General features: G+C 33.8%; 2 long non-coding RNA genes across 2 annotated transcripts; one reads left to right on the forward strand and one right to left on the reverse strand.

The window, feature by feature from the left end:
* The first annotated feature begins 7040 nt into the window (after window positions 1–7040).
* LOC132757954 (uncharacterized) lies at window positions 7041–8708 on the forward strand. Its single transcript, XR_009629520.1, has 3 exons — window positions 7041–7140; window positions 7818–8005; window positions 8605–8708. It is a non-coding gene; the product is annotated as an uncharacterized LOC132757954 (long non-coding RNA).
* An 8309-nt stretch (window positions 8709–17017) lies between these two features.
* LOC132757955 (uncharacterized) lies at window positions 17018–18850 on the reverse strand. The gene is made up of 3 exons (XR_009629521.1): window positions 18225–18850; window positions 17653–17729; window positions 17018–17436 (listed from the first exon to the last, which is right to left on the reverse strand). It is a non-coding gene; the product is annotated as an uncharacterized LOC132757955 (long non-coding RNA).
* Window positions 18851–22585: the final 3735 nt, after the last annotated feature.

Genomic DNA, 22585 nt, shown 5'->3' on the forward strand with positions numbered 1-22585 from the left:
CAGACAAACTTATTACACAATTTCCAGCAGGTTAAGTGATACGGTAATCTGTCTCCATATTGTATAGACTGTTGATTGTTAATAACGTGAATATAGAATGTCTTAGAATGAATCTTCTGTAAGCTCATTAAAATTGTGAAAGAATCTTGAATAAATTGTCATATTTCTACAAAATTGTTGTCTTATTTCTAAAAAAAAAAAAAGTTTCTACCAAAAGAAAAATTGGTCAAATGTATACAAAATTGTCAAATTGTTTAATTATTCCCCGCCTCCCACAAAACGGGCTTGGAGTAAAAGAAGTATTTCATAAAGTGCATTGATGTTCTTGTGCAGTCATCAATTCTGTCAATCTGAGATGGATTTGACATTAGCTATGCAGAATTCTAGCTCAAAGGTTTAGGCCACACTTGACCGTTGAGTCATATGATAAGATAAAGAATATGCAATGAAAGTGCAATGATGTTCGTGTCTGGTCAACAATTATGTCACTCCCGGATGAATGAGGGGAAAAAACTGCATTTATGTGATCCATGCAATAATCAGGCCTCTAGCTTGAAGGTGAAGGTCACACTTAATCATTGTAATGCCGAGTACACAATTCTTACATTCCTTGATGTATTTTAAAGTAACTTGACATTTGGTGACCGTGTGTCGCACGCAAGAGTAGGATCTCTAGATATAAGGTCTCATTTGTAAGTTGAAAGTCATTATATGAATTTTTCATAAAAGTGTATTGATGGTTGTGTCCAGTGCACAGTTCATTAATTCCTTTATGGAATGTTACAGTAACTTTGCGTTAACTAGTGTCTTGGACATCATGACCATGATTGTGTCGAGCGCAATAGTCGGAATCGGGTCTCTTGCTATAGGTAGTGCATCAACGGTCCTTGTATGAATTGTTTTCATAAAAAAACGTACTTAGTCGTGTCCAGTCATTAAGTATGTCTGTCCAGGATAACTCCTCATAAATGTGTTGTTGGACATTATGGCGAAGTGTCGCACACAAGAGCCCGGTCTCCAGCGTTAAAGTTAAAGGTTACACTTGTACAGCCCAAGTCTTGATATGATTGTGAATAGATAGTCGTGTCTAGTAAATAATTCATTGATAGATATATATAAATACAGTGCACTCCGGATACAACGAGATCGCCGGGACTTGATGATTCCTCGTTATAACCGGATCTCGTTATAACCGGGACAGAACAAATGGAGAATTAAATGCATAAATGTCCGTTACATTTATTTGATGTGCTGCATGCTGAATGAAACGTCAAGGTTGCACTTAACTTTAAAGAAAATCCTGTCATTTATTTTTGAATAACTTGCAATTCTGTATTTTGAAATAGCAAAACATTATTTTGTGGCACATTACGAGCAATCACGAGGTTGATCGAAAAAATAATGGTTATATTTGGATTCCAAAACAGTATTTTGATGTCTGGTCATATCTGAGCCATTCATTCATGGATGCTTTTAAAATAATTGGGCACACTGAGAATATTTTTACAGTTTTGCTTTGACTTGTTCATATTCGGGGCCATTTGTCTGTTAAAGGTCTTGTTTCATCACGATGTCTTCAAATTTTCAGTCCTCGAGCAGTGCAGTGAACTCGACTATTATTGAAATTAGAAACATAGTCCAGTTAAAATCTATGACAGACCTATGTTCCCCTGCTGTTTATGGGGATCTTCATAAGCAGTTCTTCAAAAGCAATACCTATGGGGCTAATTTATGCCATGTGGTATTTTTGCTCTGAAAAATACGGAAACACGATCAAGTAACCACTGATAATTTCGTGTGTTTGCCTGGTGCTCCGCGGAGCGAAATGACATGTACGACAACGTGTTCACTTAGTAGTATTTTCGTGTTTTCGTGTTTGTTTTCTCATTTTTAGATGGTTGAGCTTATTTACCCAGAACATAACATATCTGCTCATTTGCTGAATAAATCAAATTCTGACACAATAATGCTATGTAACACCGCACTTTGGGGTCAAACGCACTTTGGGGTCCGACCCCAAAGTGCGTTAAACTTCGCACCGCACTTTGGGGTCAAACGTACTTTGGGGTCAGCATCGAGAAATTGACCCCAAAGTGCGTTAATATGCTACATAGCAACGCACTTTGGGTTCCAGAGGTCTAAAGGTGTCATCTGAGTTTTGCTTAAATACTGAGTACTGACTTATTTTCGATCTGCGACATTGAAATATTTGAGGTGGAGATCATGATGGCGGTCAATACTTTATGATGCTTAAGTGATAAAAGTTTCATTAATTTTAACATTTGAAATATCTAAAAATTTTATTCATATAACAAAATTACGGTGGCATAAAAGTGACATTTGCATTTTTTTTTGTTTTTAGTTTTGCATACATATTTTATTTTAGTTTTGCATACATATTTTTTCAGTTTTGCATACATATTTTTTTTAGTTTTGCATTCATACTTTATTTTAGTATTTTTGTACATATTTTATTTTTGTTTTCCGTATATATCTTAGCCAATCAAAACAGCCTTCACATCTCATAACTGCCCATAGTTGAGTATAAAACTAGCGCAGTGGTTTGGTCACATATCGGCCTATTTTTGGAATCGGTCCAGTCGTTTTCGACCGGGCAAGTCTGGTTTCGGCCGACCCTTTTCGGCCCATTTTTTAAATTATATGTATTTTATATAATTATTGTTTTTTTTATTATTATATACTATTATATTAGTGTCTGTTTGGAAAGGGCTGCTGATTGGTGATCAGTTATTATTCCATGAATATGCACCACTCAACCCCACCCCCTGAGAATAGATAATAACATTCCTGCCTTATGTCCCGGAACAGCGCAAACATCAAAACACGATTCTTTTTTAACCCGCACAACCTCGGGGCAAGGGAGGTGGTTACAAATGATTGGTGTATTACAATTATGCACAATAAAAGATCTAAATAGGTCCTTGTATTCCAATGATTTAGAAAAAATGCTTAAAGCTTGGAAGGATTTTTATCAAACTTAGGTCAATTCTTTAGCACATCCTGATAATGTGCAGAACTTATATGTCAGGTGTGCCGGCTCAAGGTCGGGGTCACACCTACAGGTCAAAGGATTAAGACTTGGGTTTCATGTCCGCTCCTTATCTCCTAAATCCCATGAAGGATTTTAAGACACCTTGTGTCAAATATATATTTTATAGTTTATATTATATAATAAAACGTGCAAATGGCATTCGCAAATGGGGTACTGTAATTTACAGATGGCGAAGTGTTTGAAAATGGTGTTTTACAAATGGCGTAATTATCCAAACCTCAACTTTGCAAATGGCGTCATTAAAAAATATGTACGTAAAAAAAATATGTCCAAAAAACTAAAATAAAATTTGTATGCAAATTGATAAAGAATATTTATGCAAAACTAAAAAAAGTATGTATTCAAAATAAAAAAAATATGTATGACAAACAAAAAGACAACAAAAAATATGTACGACAAACAAAAAAAGAATCCATAAAAAATGCAAATGTCACTTTTATGCCACCTTTCAAAATACTCTAGTACAGAAATTGTGTATTCCTAAAATTAAAAGATGCTGCAAAAAATATCCCGTTCTGTCAGTCTTTTACTTGATAACTTTTAATGCCATAGTGAGCCCCATTTTAAATATGCTGGGAATGAAATAAAATGCAGTTAATATTTTTTTCCAAAGATATATAAATATACTCTTTTGCAATGTTCTGGTGAAACATCAAGTTTTTCGATCGGACTATAAATAGTGATTTCTACAAATACATTATTAAGCTAATCAACAAACTTAAGGATTTTTGTAAGCTCCGTAACAACCGTTCGCCAGAGGTTTTTTTTATAGGAAATTTTACATACTTCTTTAGAAAGAGCAAACATGAATTTTGTAATGTTAAAATGATGGTATCAGAGAAATGTAAGATGCTTGTTACCTGAATAAAGTAGCGATAAATGTGAAATTATTTGTCATTAAAAGTAGTCAAAACAATGTAGTATTTGACTTCCATATAAAATACGAATACACTATAACTGTACTCATCATTGCCAAAAAAGCAACAGATGAAAAAAATAGTGTGTATTTTTTGGATAATATAGAAGAACGTAAAAATAAAAAAGCTTTTAAGAAAAACAAATAAAAGCTTAATGGGAATTTAAAACGTTATTTTTAACCCTCGGGGAGATCGATACCCCACAATCCCCTCTATACCCCCTGTGAAAATATTACATTATTCTGAAGCTCGATCCGCTCTTTATGTGCGACTACTTAAATAGTTGATATTTTAGTACTGCCTACTTAAAGCCGCATCTACACCTAGTCAAGTTTCTTATATGTCACATTTAGCTAAATAAATGGCTCTTTCAACATATTATCAGGCACATTTTTTACTGGAATGTCTTATTAAGATTACCCAAAATTTTATTCCTTTGTCTATGCCAAGACTATCATATTTCTATAAAATGTGTAAATAAAAAACGGGAAAATAATGCAGTTAGCTAAAAACAATGGAGTTAATGAAAGGTTTACATTCAACATTAAAATAAATGGAAAATTTGAGAAAAAATATTTTAAGCTTAATAATTGATACAAATTCTTTTTTTGGTGATTTATTTGGTGAAAGATCTTCACTTAATAATCAAGGCCATTTAAATCCCTATTGATTCTACTATAATTCAGCGCACAGGTTTTGCGTCTATTTAATACCTTGATTGGAAGGAAATTTTTTCAAAAAAAAATTTCCTTTCTATAGTATCGGTCTGCCTATATTGAAAAAGAACGAACAACACCTAATTGAATTCTGTTTAAGCTCAATAGAAAATAAGTAGTTAATGCGACCAAGAAAGTAGTGCAGCAGAACTATATGTAAACTTTCAAACGTGGATGACTTGAAGAAAAAGCTGATGTTCAAAAAAACTTGAAATGATGATATTCAATGTTAGCTTACATCAATGGAACATAATCTTAAACGTGTACGAAAAAAAAACATCAGTATTATTACGCATTAGGCCAAAGAAAAGTTTGTGTCCATGTACCTATGTACAATAAATTGAATATAAATAAGGTGTAATTTTGTAGCAGAGATGCTGAAAAAGTTCACATATAAGTCAGCCGAAGGGAAATGAAAGTATTTATTGTATATATTTAGCAATTTATTGAATAGCATTTTATGCCACCGCTGATTTTTTTACGTCGATAACTCAAGAGGAAACAATGGATACAATATGTGGCCTTAAAAAGGCGTACTATTTTCGCAAAAATGGTTCGCAAACTATCATAGAATCAAAACGTTTGAAACAAAAAAATTATTATATATAAATAATAAAAAACAAGATTACAATACAAGTCTTTCAAAAGTATTCTGGAATTAAACGGATGCAATTTGGTAAAACCTGGTTTTTAACTAATAAGTAGGGCACACCCGCCATTGTTCAGACCATCGACAGAATAACGTTCGTGTTTTTCAGATTTCTCCATCCAAGACTTAGATTTGCTGATGAATAACATCGCAAAGGTTTGTGGAAATGCTTTTATTTCTTTGTTCAAAATCGTTTTGTGTTTGCAGATGTTAATTTGTTAGACAAACGAAATTAGGTCAAGGATTGTTTACATTATTGAATTTACAGGTAAACTCGGCCCTATACCAACTCGGGACAGGTCAACTCGGTCCTCTATTAAAACCATATATTAGGATATAGATTGTTTAGTTAATAACATATTGTTTGAAATTATCTTTAAGATAAATAATTATCTTAAGAAGAGATATCAAGACAATATATGTTAAATATTGATCAATAAATACAGTACAGTTTTTAGATTGAATTTTTGTGACAATGAATTTTATTGTATTTAATACTGTTTGTTTTTTAATATGACAAATGCCTTTTTAACGATATTTTTACAAAAAATCTGGAGTAGCATAAAATGCGTTTAAATTGTAAATTCTTTCTTTCTCTAGATACAAATTCACATACAAATTGGTACTTTCATCAATAAAACTTTTCAATATCCTTGAGTAGATGTCTGTTAGTGTGAAAATGTTAAACCATGAAAGTTATGATGAAAACATATCAAAAGTAAGAAAAGTAATCATTACCAGTAATATATAATTATGGGCCGAGTTGACCCGTGCTGAGTTGGAATAGGGCCGAGCTGACTCGAGGGCCAAGTACGTTTAAGGGCCGAGCTGACCCTGATTCGAATTTACAGTGTTGACTGTTGTGTAGGATTTGCTTTTTCATTTCTATTGTATATAGACTATCTATTAACATAGAAATAAGTTTATAATATATTATATTTAACTGTTGTGTACAATTGATATTCGATAACTGTATCAAAATTTATCTTGGCCCTCTTGATTTTTATTTGGCGAGGTCCGAGGACAGACAGCCTTTTGCACAGACTGCAATTTGCAGTTGGTATAGTAATTTTTAGTGTTTGATGATCAGAAGATTTTTTCCTTCTGAAAATCATGGACTTGAATAATTCAAATCTGTGTGAAAGCGCAAAGAGAAAGAGACTGAAAATTAATTTATTATTTCTATGGACAATATTGATGTAATAAATTTGTAATAAAACATGTGGGTCAATTTCCAGCAGTAATTGAATCATGACAAAGTAGTATTTTTAATAATTTTATTTAACTTGTGGCTACTTGAAAATTTCATGCTGGATGTTTGCTTACCATTACATTTTGCATAAGAGCTCTATGATTGACATTAAAGTCCACGGGCCAATTCATTTCTGATATATCTATAATCTTTCCGATATCTTGTTATAAATATAAATGACTGAACATCAATTGTAGAATTATTAGGAAAAAAATATATATATGTTCATTCTTTGTAAAAATGTTAGAAGACTTGCAAGTTACCGACTTTATCTTTGCATTTATTTATTATTGAAAAAATGCTGAACAGCTAGTCTCAACAGTGTTTATAGGCTAGAATTTTCAGTTTGCATTAGGGCCAAAATTATTAAATATATTGTTAGTCATGACGGCTTTTCCCATTGCTGTCATCAAACTTTAACCTTGTTCATAACTTTTTCAGATCTTGGTGTATTGTCTTCATACTTGGCCACAATAACCTTCAAATAGACCAGACTAAACTAAATTAACTTGACCACCATATTAACATTCAAGGTAAATGTCTAAATTTTCTTGATTTTTGCTATTAGTGGCTATAACTTTGTTATTTTTGAATGGATTGTCTTCAAACTTGAACAACAATCTTTCAGGATAGGACCTGACTCACTCATAAATGTCCTTGAAGCTTTTGTGATCAGAAGTTGTACAGAATAATACAAACCCAGAGCAATTTCATTCACTTGGTTTTGCAACTTCTGAGAAAATGGATTTTAAAGATAGTTGTTTTCTTGAAATTTCAGGACAGTATAGTAGATAGTAAAGACATTTAATACATACTGTATATACACTATAATTACTACAGTATAGTATACTAGAAAAATCTTTATGCTTGGTCAATTTTGAACAAATTGTTTCTTAAACAGTGTAAGAAATTAGGATTTGAATTGCCTAGGCTGGTCGGACTACTAGATTGGAATATTCACTTGTCCAAAAGACATTTCACTAGCACGATTCATTTGTTCAAAACAGTTGTTTATATTGCCTCTGATAATACAGTAGCCTGGTCGGGCTTGTTACTGTGAAAAGTTGATAGCCCGAGGAGAAATTTAGTAAACGGGCTCTCGGACTACTGCTAATTTCGAACACTGCTTAAATTATTGATTTGATATCAACTAACATAATTATTGGGATACTATATGTATATCTAATAATAATTATATTTTATGTTTCAGAAGTTCGGCCTACATGTCAGATTTATGAATGTGAACAGCAGGATATCGATTTTAAGGATGCTTTAGGGTCAATGACAATGAAATCACGAGAGATCAAGGCTAAAATGTGAGACTGTCAATCTGACTAACCTTGAAGTGAACAAATGGAAAAAATGTTTCTTTCAATAGCATGGGCTTTTAAGGAAGAGGTACATGATTATTTAGAAGTATTTGTATATGATATTTCTTAATTATTATATTCAAATAGCTTTTTTTTCTTGACTTGTTTAAAGGCTGACACAGGAAAGTTTATTTTAAGTCAGTGAGCTTCGGTCACTGGATAGACTATTGTCACAAAAAGCCAAATTTATAAAAAAGAATTACAGTGTATTTAAATATTTTATACAAGAGATTAGGAACAAAATTAATAGCAAGAACAATTGTGACATGTAACATGTATTTAGGAATTCAGCTTTCTTTTCCTTTTTACCTCAGGACAATTCACATTAAAATATTGAATATTCACAGTAAGCAGTGTTAGCACTCCGACATATCTGACATATATGATCATTTTATCATCACTTAGCTGTCTATAGCTTATCAGAATCACTCACATTTATGAATTTAAATAATTTTGAAAAAATTGCTGCTTAGCAAATAGAAAAATACTTGGGGTGTCTGTGACTGATTGGTTTAGTTTCTTGACTTTAAACCTTTAAGCCTTTCACTGCTGTAAGTTCGAGCTCGGCAAGGGTTTACAAGTGGACTTTTAACTTTGCAATTAACTTTTTCTAAACAAATATTTCAGGAAACAGAGGCGCTTATATGATAGAACAGTAAAAGCAGGAGTGATAAGGAAAGATACATGTAGATGTGTCTTCATGTCGGAAACACTAAAGAAATAGAAATATTTGTGTTTTATAAAACTTAAAAGAAATTGGAATACCAGGAGACTTGCCTGCCCTTTGCAATGTTGGATAATGAGTTCTTAGATGTGATGTCGAAAGCCTCATGAATATAGTACCATGACTTAATCTAATTAGAAAAAGAAATGACATTGAGGAGAAAACTAGTCACCAGTCTTTCACCAAGAACTAGAGATAACTTTCCAATATTTGAAATATCATAATATGTATAGAACTTTATTGAGCCACCAGTTATTCACCAGGAAAATAAGATCACTTTACTATTTTTAGCTCGACTTTTCTATGAAAAGGGGAGCTATCCTACTCGCCCCGGCGTCGGCGTCGGCGTTAGCGTTAGCGTTGGCGTCACACCTTGGTTAAGTTTTTCGTACCACCCCACTTTATTTCAGAAGTATTACAAGTATGGCTTTGAAACTTACCATACTTGTTCACCATCATAACCTCCATCTACAGACAAGAGTACATAACTCTGTCAAGGTTTTTGACAGAATTATGGCCCTTTTTAGACTTAGAAAGTGTATTGAGCTTGGTTAAGTTTTTTGTACCACCTCACTTTATTTCAAAACCATTGGAGGTATTGCTTTGAAACTGACCATACTTGTTTACCATCACGACCTTCATCAACAGACAAGAGGACATAACTCTGTCAAGGTTTTTGACAGAATTATGCCCCTTTTTCACTTAGAAAATACATTGAATATGGGTAAAATCCACTTATTGCCCTTAACCCTTTGAGATATTGCTTTGAAACTTTTAATGCTATTTCACATCATTACCCCCATCTGTACGCAAGAGAAGGTAACTCTGTCAAGGATTTGTTTTAAAAATTAAGGCCTTTTATGACTTAGAATCTTGGTTAAGTTTTTAGTACCAGTCCACTTTTTGACTGAACTGTTTGAGATATTAATTTGAAAGTTGGAATACTTGTTAACCATCATGTCCCCAAAACATGGGCAGGAGAAGGTAATTCTGTTAAGGATTTTATTTGAATTATGGCCCTTTTTGACTTAGAAACTCAGTTGATTTTCAAGTCCACTTGTTGACTTAACCATTTGAGATATTACTTTTGGAAGTTGGAGTTCTGTTATAACATGTGCCATCATGAGACCTATCTGTAAGCAAGAGAAGATAACTCTGTGAAAATGTTTCTTGATTTGTACTTAGAAATTCCTAGTTAAAGTCTTGTGTGCCCTTAACTGTCAAAGTTTTTGTTTTATAGGCAAGCACTAAAAAAGTCGAGCGCGCTGTCCTTCTGACAGCTCTTGTTAGCTCACCTGTCACAAAGTGACAGGGTGAGCTTTTTTGATCGCTTTTCGTCTTGGCTTCCGTCCGTAAACTTTTACTTAAATGACATCTCCTCATAAACCACTAAGCCAATTTCATCCAAACTTCTTTGGTGGTCACCTCTAAATATTGTTCATAGAACGCTGGTTGCCATGGCAACCAAAAGAAAAAAACTTAAAGTATCTTCTTTTAAAGAACCCAAAGAGCTAGAGCTTAGACAAAGTATCTTCTTTTAAAGGTATGAAACATCTTCTAGTGAGTGTCTACCAAGTTTGTTCAAATAAAAGCCCTGGGGGTCAAAATTGACCCCGGCCGAATGGGGTCATTGAATTTCCCTATATGCATATAGTAAAAACTTAAAAATCTTCTTTTAAAGAACCAAAATAGCTAGAGTTTAGATATTAAGCATGAAACATCTTCTGTGGTAAGTGTCTACAAAGTTTGTTCAAATAAAAGCCCTGGGGTCAAAATTGGCCCCTCCCGGGGGTCATTGATTTTCCTTATATGTGTATAGCAAAAACTTTAAAACCTTCTTTTTGAAAAAACCCAAATAGCTAGAGTTTAGATATTAAGCATGAAACATCTTCTGGTAAGTTTGTACAAGGTTTGTTCAAATAAAAGCCCTGGGGTCAAAACTGGCCCGCCCCAGGGGTTTCATTGTTTTGAAAACTATTTGTGTAGAGTAAAAACTTAGAAAATCTTCTTTTAAAAAAACCCAATGAGCTAGAGCCTAGATGTTTTAGCATGAAACATCTTATGGTGTCGACCAAGTTTGTTCAAATTTAAGCCCTTGTATAAAAATTGGCCATGCCGGGGTGGGGGGTGGTGCAACAGGTCTTTGTTTAACATTATATGTGTGTAGTAAAAACTTAACATCATGAAACATCTTCTAACAGGTGTCTTACAAGTTTGGTCAAATAAAAGCCCTGGGGTTTAAACTGGCCCCGCTCCAGGGGCCTATATACACATGGCCCTCTTGTTGAAATATGTATGAACAAATCTTTATCAACTTCAAGCTTTTATTGAAGGAATTTGAAATAACTTGGCACAAATGATTGTTATAATAAGACAATGAGTCATGTCAACAACCAGACCCCTACCTCCAGGGTCAAGGTCGCACTTGCTCATTCAAGGTCAACTTGTCTATTTGAGAGTATATCTCGTGTCCGGTCTATAACTTTCCTATCTCTAAAGGGATTTTGTAAATACTTGCAACAATTGCTCACAATAATGAGAAGATGTGTCATGCTCAACAACAGGTCACCTGCCTCCTAGGTCAAGGTCACACTTGGAGGTCAAATATTAGCATAGCCTGTTACAGGGTATATTTCGTGTCCGGTCCATAACTTTGTCATTTCTTGAAGGAATTTGAAATAACTAGGCACAAATGTTTGTTATAATAAGACAATGATGTGCAACAACCAAACCCCTACCTTCAGGGTCAAGGTCACACTTGCTCATTCAAGGTCAACATTGTCCATTTGAGGATATATCTCGTGTCCAGTCTATACCTTTCTTATCTTTGAAGGGATTTTGTAAATACTTGCCACAATTGTTCACAACAATGAGATGATGTGTCATGCGCAACAATCGGTCACCAACCTACAAGGTCAAGGTCACACTTGGAGGTCTAAGATTAACATAGCCTGTTATAGGGTTTTTTTTTTGTCCGGTCCATAACTTTTTTGTATATCAAAGGATTTAGAAAACACTTGGCACAAATATTCACTATAATAAGACAATGTGTCATGCGCAACACCTGCATCCCTACCTTCAAGGTCAGGGTCACATTTCAAGGTAAAAAATTAACATAGTCTTTTAAAGGGTATATATTGTGTCCAATGTAGAACTTCTTCATAGTTCAAGGGATTTTGAAATAACTTGGCACAAATAGTCACAATAATAAGACGATATGTCAATTACAACACCTGCACCCCTGCCTCCAAGGTCAAGGTCACACTTAGAGGTATAAAGGTAACAAAGTCTGTTATATGGTATATTTTATGCCCCGTCCATAACTTCTTCATAGATGAAGGGATTTGGAAAATACTTGGCACAAATAGTCACAATGATAAGATGATATGTCATGCACAACACCTGCACCCCTACCTCCAAGGTCAAGGTCACACTTAGAGGTCAAAGCAGGGATTTTTTCCAGGATTTTGGGAACATAACCCATACCCATGCAACTGGGAATTTCAGCGATATTTTGTTAAAATTGGGAAAAAATGCATGACTGAAAGTTTGCAGTGATTAAATGTATGCAAGCAATCGCTGCCTTGGATGGCTTCTTCAATCATTTAAACACTATTACAGTAAAGAAGCCCTTATTTTCAAAGATTTTAGAATTCTTTATTCAATATTTATATTTTTGTAACTTTCAATTGGGAATATTTTCCTTTGGATTGGGAAAATAATATACTATTTTCAATTGGGAATATGTCCCAATAACGGCTATAAAATAAGCCAAAAATCCCTGCAAAGCTTAACATGATATATTTTGAAATTCAGTATTTCATTTTATTTCTTTAATAAATTTATTGTTGCATTTGCAGATCTAGCATTGATCATAATTTTGGACTGAAAATCCTTAGATCCCTGCCTCAATCTTTTGAAATAGCACAATTTTTTGCTTCATATAAAACTTCCCTGAGGCGGGGGACGTTGGTATCTCCGTTACAAATTCTTGTTTATTTTACCAACAAGTGTTCACTTTCAAACTTTTGATCATTGTATTTTTTGTACTACCTTTTGTATAATGTTGTATTTTATTTATGTTCTTATTCTAAGATTAGCATGGCCAACTCATGAAAGTCCAAATGATGGTCAACTTTTTTTATGTTTTTTTTTGTTGTTGTTTTTTTTTAACATTATTTACTTTATTTTTACAGTGTTCCTCTGAATCATACATTCTGTTTTAGTTAAACATGCACTTCTTGTTACTTATTTTCCCATACTTCATATTACATTGATCACGGTTTGATGTGATGGCTCATAAAATTATAACAATATCATTTCTTTGTACTTTACCTAGTAAAATATGAAAACAGAAATGCTCTTGTAAGCTAACCTGTTCTATGTTTATATGCCCATGCCATTTAAAGAATGGTGACAGGGCATTAAGTGTTACCCTGTCTGTCAGTCCGGTCAGTATGTGAAATTTCCACTGAAATTTTAGTTTACAACCAATAAGATTTGTACACCTTTTAAGGATTCAATTTATAACTGGTATATTCAACAATATATCAAAACACAAGTCAAGTATGATTTCAGTTACATTCCACAAAATTTATACAACATTGTGCCTTCCTTACCAAATCATATGCAAAAAATTGATTTATAACTGATAATATTTGAATGCTTTTGAAATCTATAAAGATTTTTCATATAACTCTGGCAAAATTTAACAGTCTTTAGTGAGTTGGAGTGTAGTATGAAAAATCAGGTGTCTGTTGCAAAGATCAAGGTCACTACTTTGGATCAAAAGTCAAATAATAACTTAAAACATGAGAGTATATTTCTATATACATGGCTGGATTTTCATAACATTTATCACAAATGTTCACTTATGTATACATCTTTCTCCCCAATCTGAAGCTTTAAGGTTCAGTTCTGAATAATGGCAACAGGCTTGATATATGCTGCCAGTGGGCTTGTCTAATTATGTACATATTTTGATTACCCACTCAATATAAGCATTGTTCTTAACGCAGGCATTCAAGTCCTATGGGCACATTTCTACTTTTGACTATATTTTGTTGTATAATGTCAGTCTTGTATGTAAAAAATCCTTAAAACAGCACCTCCTATATTACTGGCCGTTTGCATTAAAGCTTCTTTCATTCAGATTGTTATAACTTGTATCACCTCAATATGTACCAATAATTTAAAGGGACTCACTCCATTGAGGTTTAAAAGCCTAAAACATAACATTTGAATTTCTACAGAAATGAGCCGGGGCACTTGATACAGAAATATATGCACAGATAGTGAAGAAATATACTTTGAAATAAATTGAAAATCATTTTTTTATGCTTTTCTCAGCCTGATCTGCGTGATATGTGTTTAAACACTTTCATTTTGGGTCATTTTTTTACAATTTGAATAATTATTCTTGAAAAACGAAGTGTGCAAATGATCTGAAATTTTTCTCAAAGATTAGTGGTCAAAACATACATCTAGTGGTACATTAATCTAGAAAAATAAATTTCAGTCTCATCATGTCAAAAAACCTCAGTGGAGTTCCTTTTACACATTTTATCTGACAAACTAAATTTCATTATCTCCATATATTTAATCATTTATTTTTTATATTACATATATTTTTACTTTTATGCAAGTTTTGACAATAAAAGTTTATTTTAAATCATTGTTCTTTGTTTTGCTATGACTTTAACAGCATGTACATCAATTTCATACTAAAACACAATTAGTTATGTTTGAACTTACAAATGTAAGCACATGATGAGCTTTTCTTGTCCTGGAGTTTAAAATAAAAAGTCTCTTCATTAACTATGATTAAATAATGCTTATGGCATGGTCTTGAATTCCTATGAAGTAGTTATATAAGTCATGGCCGATTTAGGTCAAACTGAGTGGTTCTTTGTGTTCATAATGCAGTGGTATTATCTATTAATTCACTTATTACTATATTAGTAACAGAATTGCCTATGATTTCAACTGATTATGAGTGTTACAACTTATGGGTTTGGGGCCCTGGGCCAAGAACTAGTTATCAGCCCACTGAACATGAGTAGTGCAAAAACGGAAACAATGACGTCACATTTTACGTCATCAAATCAGCTAGCTGTAGATTGAAGCTTGCACATATTCCTTTGTTTTTAATTCACACGCATTGGGAATTTCTATGAAAATTTCCTTCCAACAGTACTTTCAGTGCTTTGATTTTTTGTTTACCATTGGCTTTGACTACAATATATTATTTAAAACATAATGAACATAAATTTTCGATGACCCCAAAGTGCGGTCGTTTGCCTGATGTTAAAAAATGTATATGTACCTGTTTAACGCACTTTGGGGTCGAAATTGGACCCAAAGTGCGTAACGCACTATGGGGTTGGACCCCAAAGTACGTAACGCACTTTGGGGTCGGACCCCAAAGTGCGTTTAACCCCAAAGTGCGGTGTTACAATGCTATTTGATGTACAGACTTGAACTTCAGGTAACAAACAACTCGCTGTTGGCTGACATTTACAAGATATATAAATAATGAAATAAGTTTGATAAGTTTCACTTTCAGTATTCTATCAGAACAAATAGCTCACGGGGACAAACGAATGACATGACTGTATATAGCACAAACATGTATCTAGTATATTAATACAGGCTGTCCAGCGTCCCTAAAATTCTTAAAAAAATCCTTAATTTTCAGTTTGGCTAAAAATCCAAAAAAAAAAATATGAAAAATTCTAAGGGAATTCCTAAAAATGCCCTATTTTTTCACTTAAATTCCTATTTTTTATCTTTTGTGATAAACATATCCCGAAACAACCATGTTTCAATCACAACCTAAATTTGAACACAGTCAGTGACGCTAATGTTATGTCTGACTAAATTGCATAAAGTCACATGTTGTATTTACTTCAACTCCTGCTGCAGAAATACTATACTTGATTATCAGATGTTATCAGAAAAACAATAAGAAACTGTTTGTTTTAAATGGAACAATGAAAATTGTACGACTTTGACTATATCAAAATAGTCACCTGTTTAAAATTGTGATAATTTTTTTCAAGGCAGTTACATTTTTATTGGCTACAGAGTTTTACCATTTACCTCAGTCTTAGGTGTATTTAAAGCAACTATTTACATGATGTACCACTAAATTTCATCAAACTTTATGTATGGTTCCTTATTACACCGTAGGGAACGTGTTACAGTATCGCGTTTTTCGGTTACAGTATAGAATTTTCAAGATGGAGGATTATTTATGGGAAGAGAGGTAGGTGATTTTTATTCCGGTCCATACTACTAGTAGTTTAGTTTCTAAAAGATGTTTTTGTGCTTTGCTTGTAAGGAACAGAATCCGGTATCTAGTCATATATTTCTTCAGACCCTGCACCGCAAATTTATCTCTATTTTGTCTCATAAATATGCAGATTTGACAGTTCAAAAATTTGAATCGAGAGACCAACGCATTTTTCTCCCATTCCGACATTATTTAAGCATGCCTAGAGAAAGTAAATCTACAAAACGTTAGTCCTTTATGTTTAGAAACGTTTATAAAAGTAAATGACCAGTTGAACCTATTTTCCTGTTGGTAAAATACGTTTGAAAAAATAAACAATGTTACAGTATAGAGCGAGGTAATTTGTGAAGGGTTACAGCATAGATCTATCCCAGCAAACACAAGTCGTCATACTGACGTCAGATTTAAGTCAGGTTCTGACGTCGGATGACGGTCGGGAAAACGGTTGGATTTGAAAGTTTTTTTGACGTAATAATCTGACGTCAGGTAGACGTCAGAATCTAACCATTATTTAACCTTTTTCTGACCAAAATCTGACCATTATCTAACCATTTTCCGACCTCAATCTGACCATTTTCCGACCTCAATCTGACCATTTTCCGACCTAAATCTAACCAGTTTCTAGCCATTTTCCGACCTCAATCTGACCATTTTCCGACCTAAATATTAACCCTTTTCTGCCCTAAATCTGATCATTTTCTGGCCTTCATCTTATCATTCCCCTAATCCTTTTTGTTTCACCACGTCATAAATATTTTCTGGCTAATCCTGATTTGATCTTATTTAATGTAACTCATTCTATTAAGAAACTTTCCCTCAAATGAAATGTATAACAGAAAACTAAAAGCAAAAATATGTTTCGTGCTTTTTAAATTTCAGATAAAAGTTGCAATTTTAAGCTGATACATACAATTTTAGTAAATTCTGCAAGGTTAAATAATTTTCATAAATTAAACAAAATAAAACATAAAAAATGTTAATTACAAAACAAAAAGTATTACAAAAACAATGACATATATGAAACTAAGAAAACATGTACAAATATTAAAGAACAAAACAATGTATGCACATTTCTATCAAAGTTTGCCTTATCAAATAAAACAATGAAAATATTATAATTTTAATTAAAGTTAAAAGATTCTGATAATAATGTTTCAAGCAATTAATGACAGATTTTTCAGTACTTTAACTATATTTCTACAGCATTTCTAAAACATTTAGTGCCATTTTGCATATTTTGACCTCCTTTGATAATTGTCAGTAATGTATAAATTGCTGCCTTTTAGTTACTTCACAAAGTTATACTTTTAGATATCCATGAGAATGAGCAACAATTTTGAGGTGTGATGCTTTAAGATATGACCTTCTTTCAGCACCCCTCGTCTGTCCGGAGGATATGTAGCGTTTGTAGCGCCCAATAGCGTGTGTGACATCATTTTCACTGAAAAAAAAAAAACAAATTTATAAAACATGTAAAAATAACAAGCAAAAATGTTTTCATGGTTATCTTAACTTAATGAACAATTTTGCCAACTTTTTATAAGAGAGCTTTAACAAAAATTAAAAGTAAACATAAATACTGAACATTTAAAAAGCCGCTTTTAAACTCCAGTTTAGTATGGATTAAAGTATGTAATAGAATTTACAAAAATCTTACTTTCATATGTTTCTTTTTACACATTCACGTGTTTCCGTCCCTCCGACCTTTGAGAGCATGTCCAACTCTTTAACTACCTGAAAAGAAAATTATATTCTAACTTATGTATATATTCTACGTTTGAAATAGTACAGTTACGCAAGTCTAAAATATTTCATAGTTTTAAATTAAAGATTTAATGCCGAAATGTCTGGAACCAAAACGTCTTGCGTTATTTGGGACCGGAACGTTTTTGGTTATTTGGGACCGAAACGTCTTGGTCCGAAATGCTCGAAATCGTACAAATTCATTCTCAATTCTCAGATTTTAACTGACAAAAACATCACAGTTTAAGAAAAATATGAAAACTAAGCATTCTCTTTGGTAGTACTGAAAGGCATATTATAAACTCTTCACAAGCAGAGTTAAAACATGTCAATTTTAAAAAAATTTATTATTAGACATTATCGCGAATTTGTGTGACATTTTACTTCAGCTGTTCAAATAATGATAATCAAATTTAAGAGTGCTTGCAATCATGCAATTATTTATCAAATACAAAGTAGAAATCAATCTAAATAAATTGAACTGACCTTTTTGTTCAAGAAAACCTATAATATTCACTTATCAATGCATCCCGATTCCTGACCGACAGCCAAAACGTAACGCCTACGAATTTGAATTTCCATCCACGTGACTTTAGATTCGAATTAAAGGTTAATTATGTTTTCTTTCCCTTTTCTGTCACTATGATTAAATGTTAAAGCACTATTAAAACTCGTCATTTTGATACACATAATATACCACAAATGATAATATTACAACGTTAAATGATTGGAACTTGTAAACAGATCTGCAGCTATAAATAGATTTTATAACAATAACACATGTAACTTGCGTATATACAGCGCCACCTTTATGTTTTATTAGGTTGCAGCGCCGCGATCTTGGTCTGTATTCATATAAGAACACTTCATATTTAATCCAAATAACATTTGAAAAAAAGTTTAAATGATTACAACAGCGAATAAGGATTATTTTTTGTTATTTTTTTACCTACCGTCAGGACACCGACCATAACCTGACGTTAGTACGACGTCAAAAAGAAACGTCTATTAGACATCAGTATTTTAACGTCAGATTTACGTCGTATTTTGGTCGCCGACGTCGTGACCAAAATCTAACATTAATCCGACGTTATTTTAACGTCATGTGTTTGCTGGGTATAGCGACTTTGATCCAATTTTGTTACAGTTTATACCCAGATTTCTGTTACAGTTTAGATACTTGCCAAATTTCAAACCCATTATTTTTATGAAATAACTCATACCTTTCTATTTAATACATTCTTGAAAGGTTGTATTACTTTTTTTCTTCAGCAGAAAAGTTATAGTTTGCTATTTTTCTTACTTTAAGTTTCAGATTGAGACTTTTTGTAGAATAAGTAATGTCCTAAGTAAGGACTGTTTTCACGACAACAACAGTAACTTTTATCGAATTGTATTGAGAGAAGGATGATTGTGCTTGATTTCATTACACATTATAATAATGCCTATTAGTAATAAAATAGAGAAAAAAGAATCCTTAACAGAAGTCCAACACGGAAAACATGAAAATGTTGCAGGTTCAGTTTGATTAAACCTGTTCATGGACGGTAGTGTAACTGTAAGCTACCGTTCACGCCTCCTAGCACCGGCTTCAGCAGAATTCACATTAAACATGAACTGGTACACTTCTGATTTGATATGTTCATATGGCGGTTATCACGGAACCTTCAATGTGACACGTTATTGCCATTCTATGAAAAGCGGCATATTACCCCCAGGTTAAAAATTGCGTGTGCCCTAAACGAGAATACAATGAGTGAAACTAAACAAAATGAAATTTTGAGAAGGGATCGGAGGTTATGAAGCCTGCATACCATAGATAAGCTGTCAAAAGACACAATTAACAAGCAGGCAATACCCTAAGAATGATTAAACAGTATTTAAGTGAGCAATACTGCAACCTTAAATTTTTATTTTAAGTTGGAATTTCCATCTATTATAATGTATTTTGTAAGTATTTAAAAGGGTTTATGAACATTTTCAATTTGGTTGTGTTGGAATTTCTTAAGGGATTCTGTTTAACTCTATTTTGTTACGTTTGGCTTTCTTGGATTTTAAGTTTCAACGACACTGAGGTCATGTGAAAACATTCCTGCTTTCGTGTAAAGAAAGACCCCAGATACCCTTTGTGAAACATTTCAGACACGAGCGGGCACCTGACTAGAACCACCGACCTTCCGTAAATTAGCTTGATAGATTCCTCACATACAAAGAATCCAGTCATGATTGGATTTCAACTACAGCAGTAAATGAAAGAAGATGATTTGAAGTCGACGGCCTTATCCCGACTCTGCCACTATAATGTACCTCCATCAGGCTCACTAGAGAAGATATTGTAATTGTCTGACCTTAATTTATACTCTATAACTTTCAATATTTTATTTTCTTTTTCAGAAACATGAAAACTGCTATACAGGATGTCTGAAATAAAATAAAACGACTTTTAATTTAATAATGACAAAATAATCGCAACAAAGAAGCATTCGAAATGACGCCATGATCATGATTTGATTTGAATGCTTTTGGTTCGAGATGAGAAGGGTCTTTAAACATTGCCTTTTTTTCAAAATCTATGTTTTGGGTTTTCGTATCCCCGATTGCAACCGAAACCATTTGAACAACTTAATTGGTAGAAAGTCATGTAAATTTCATCACATTTAGTCAAGTAGTTACTGAACGGATGAGATTGCACACACTATGTACATGTGTACGACAGACGGACGAATAGCCATCAGGCCAATAAGCTCACAGAGATTTAAAAGTCTATGTAACATTCATACATTTTACCTAGTATATATAGAAAATATCGAAGTCTAAACTGTAACCGAAATCTGGGTATAAACTGTAACAAAATCGGATAAAAATCGCTTGGTCTATGCTGTAACCCGGCACAAATTACCTCGCTCTATACTGTAACATTGTTTATTTTTTCAAACGCATTTAACGAACAGGAAAATAGGTTCAACTGGTCATTTACTTTTATAAACGTTTCCTAACATAAAGGACTAACGTTTTGCAGATTTACTTTTTCTAAGCATGCATAAATAATGTCGAAAATGCAGAAAAATGCGTTGGTCTCTCGATTCAAATTTCCAAACTGTCAAATCTGCATATTTATGAGACAATATAGCGATAAATCTGCGGTGCAGGATCTGAAGAAATATATGACTAGATACCGGATTCTGTTTCTTACAAGCAGAGCACAAAAACATCTTTTAGAAACTAAACTACTTGTAGTATGGACCGGAATAAAAATCACCTACCTGTCCTCCCAACAAATAATCCTCCATCTTTAAATTTCTATACTGTAACCGGAAAACGCGATACTGTAACACGTTCCCTACGGTGAAACCGGCGTTGGGTCGTTGAAATTCCGTGAAGTAAAGGGACAAACCATGGTGAACCGGAACAAACTGAGAGATCACCACGGTTGTCTTCAAATGTTTAATACAACCGGGGCTCACCGGCACTCACCGAGAGGAAGCCCAAATCCGTGTTCTATCGGCTTGGAACAGGGAATTGCCGGGAAACCACCGTATCTATACTACATCCATACCGTGACAAATCGTAGTAAACCGGGATGCGTGTCAATCAATGTCCAAACGGCAAAGTCCCGGTGATGACACGATGTTGCAACGGTAAAACAGGCAGAGCTACGGTAGAGCCAGGGTACATTGAGGTCACTGGCAACAACGCTCCAGTTGGAGCCGGTAATGTCCCGGATATTGCAGACATGTACGGTTATACAACGACGATAGACGGTGGTGTAACGACCTCATGCCGATACAGGAAATTTAAAGAACAGGAATATATAAACTGGAAGTGCTACTTTGGATCATTTTGTTTAGAGAAGGAACACGAGCATGGTCAATTTGTTAAATGAGAGAAGGAAAAATTCTTCAGCTGGTGCATTTTCAGCTTCAGGTACCTCAACCTCTGAAGGTGTTGTAGACACAGTTTTTTTTCTAACTTCCATCCCCTTTCCTTCGGATGGCATCTCTGCTGTCTTTTTACCAAATGATGTCAACGTGGTCAGTCAGTTTTATTCTCATAAACTTGAACTTGCATTACCAGGGCGTCACCGGCACAGTGACGGCATCACCAATAGCATTACCGTGGCAAAAACGGCGATGGTCGGGATGGATTGTCTAGTCGGGTTTCCACCGGAATCAAGCGGGAATACACCGATTTAGCATCGGCACTTATCGTCTATACCCGGTGCTATATCGGGTTCTGAACCGGGAATACACCTGGGCTCTGTCGGGGATGTGTAAATGCAATTTGATTTCTCAGAAAAACACCACGGAACACCTCGGTTCACCAGCTTAAGACAACGTAGCGATGCCGTGGCCATTACCGGGACAGTGTTAATTTGGGCTTTATCAAACGGAACCTGCAACATTTTCAATTTTGCCGTTTTGGACTTTCTTTAGGGATTCTTTTTTTCTCTATTTTATCAATGACTGATGTTCCTCAACACACATCTGAACAACCTAAGTATTCAAGGAAAATATAGCACTCAAACCAACTGATCCGGGGCCCAAAGACCAAACAATTTCCATACAGTAAACCAGTGACATAACAATTAAGTTGATGCTTATGAAAGATTATACTTGAATGTCGAATATGATATCATTTAATTGTGGTTACTTTGTTTCGCTAATATGTTTGTTAATACAACCGCAGCCAATGCATTTAAATTTAATAGACTACAATGTACAGTTAATATCAACATGATAAAAGTTCAAATCTTATGTTTACTTGTAGCGTATCGTTAGTTAGGAGCTGATTTTATTAATCAGGTTGCTCTAATAATTAATGTACATGCGGTTGTTATCTATCTTCTG

This window comes from Ruditapes philippinarum, unplaced genomic scaffold, assembly GCF_026571515.1.
Source record: "Ruditapes philippinarum isolate M1 unplaced genomic scaffold, ASM2657151v2 ctg6762_1_1_1_1, whole genome shotgun sequence".
NCBI classification, from domain to species: Eukaryota; Metazoa; Mollusca; class Bivalvia; order Venerida; family Veneridae; genus Ruditapes; species Ruditapes philippinarum.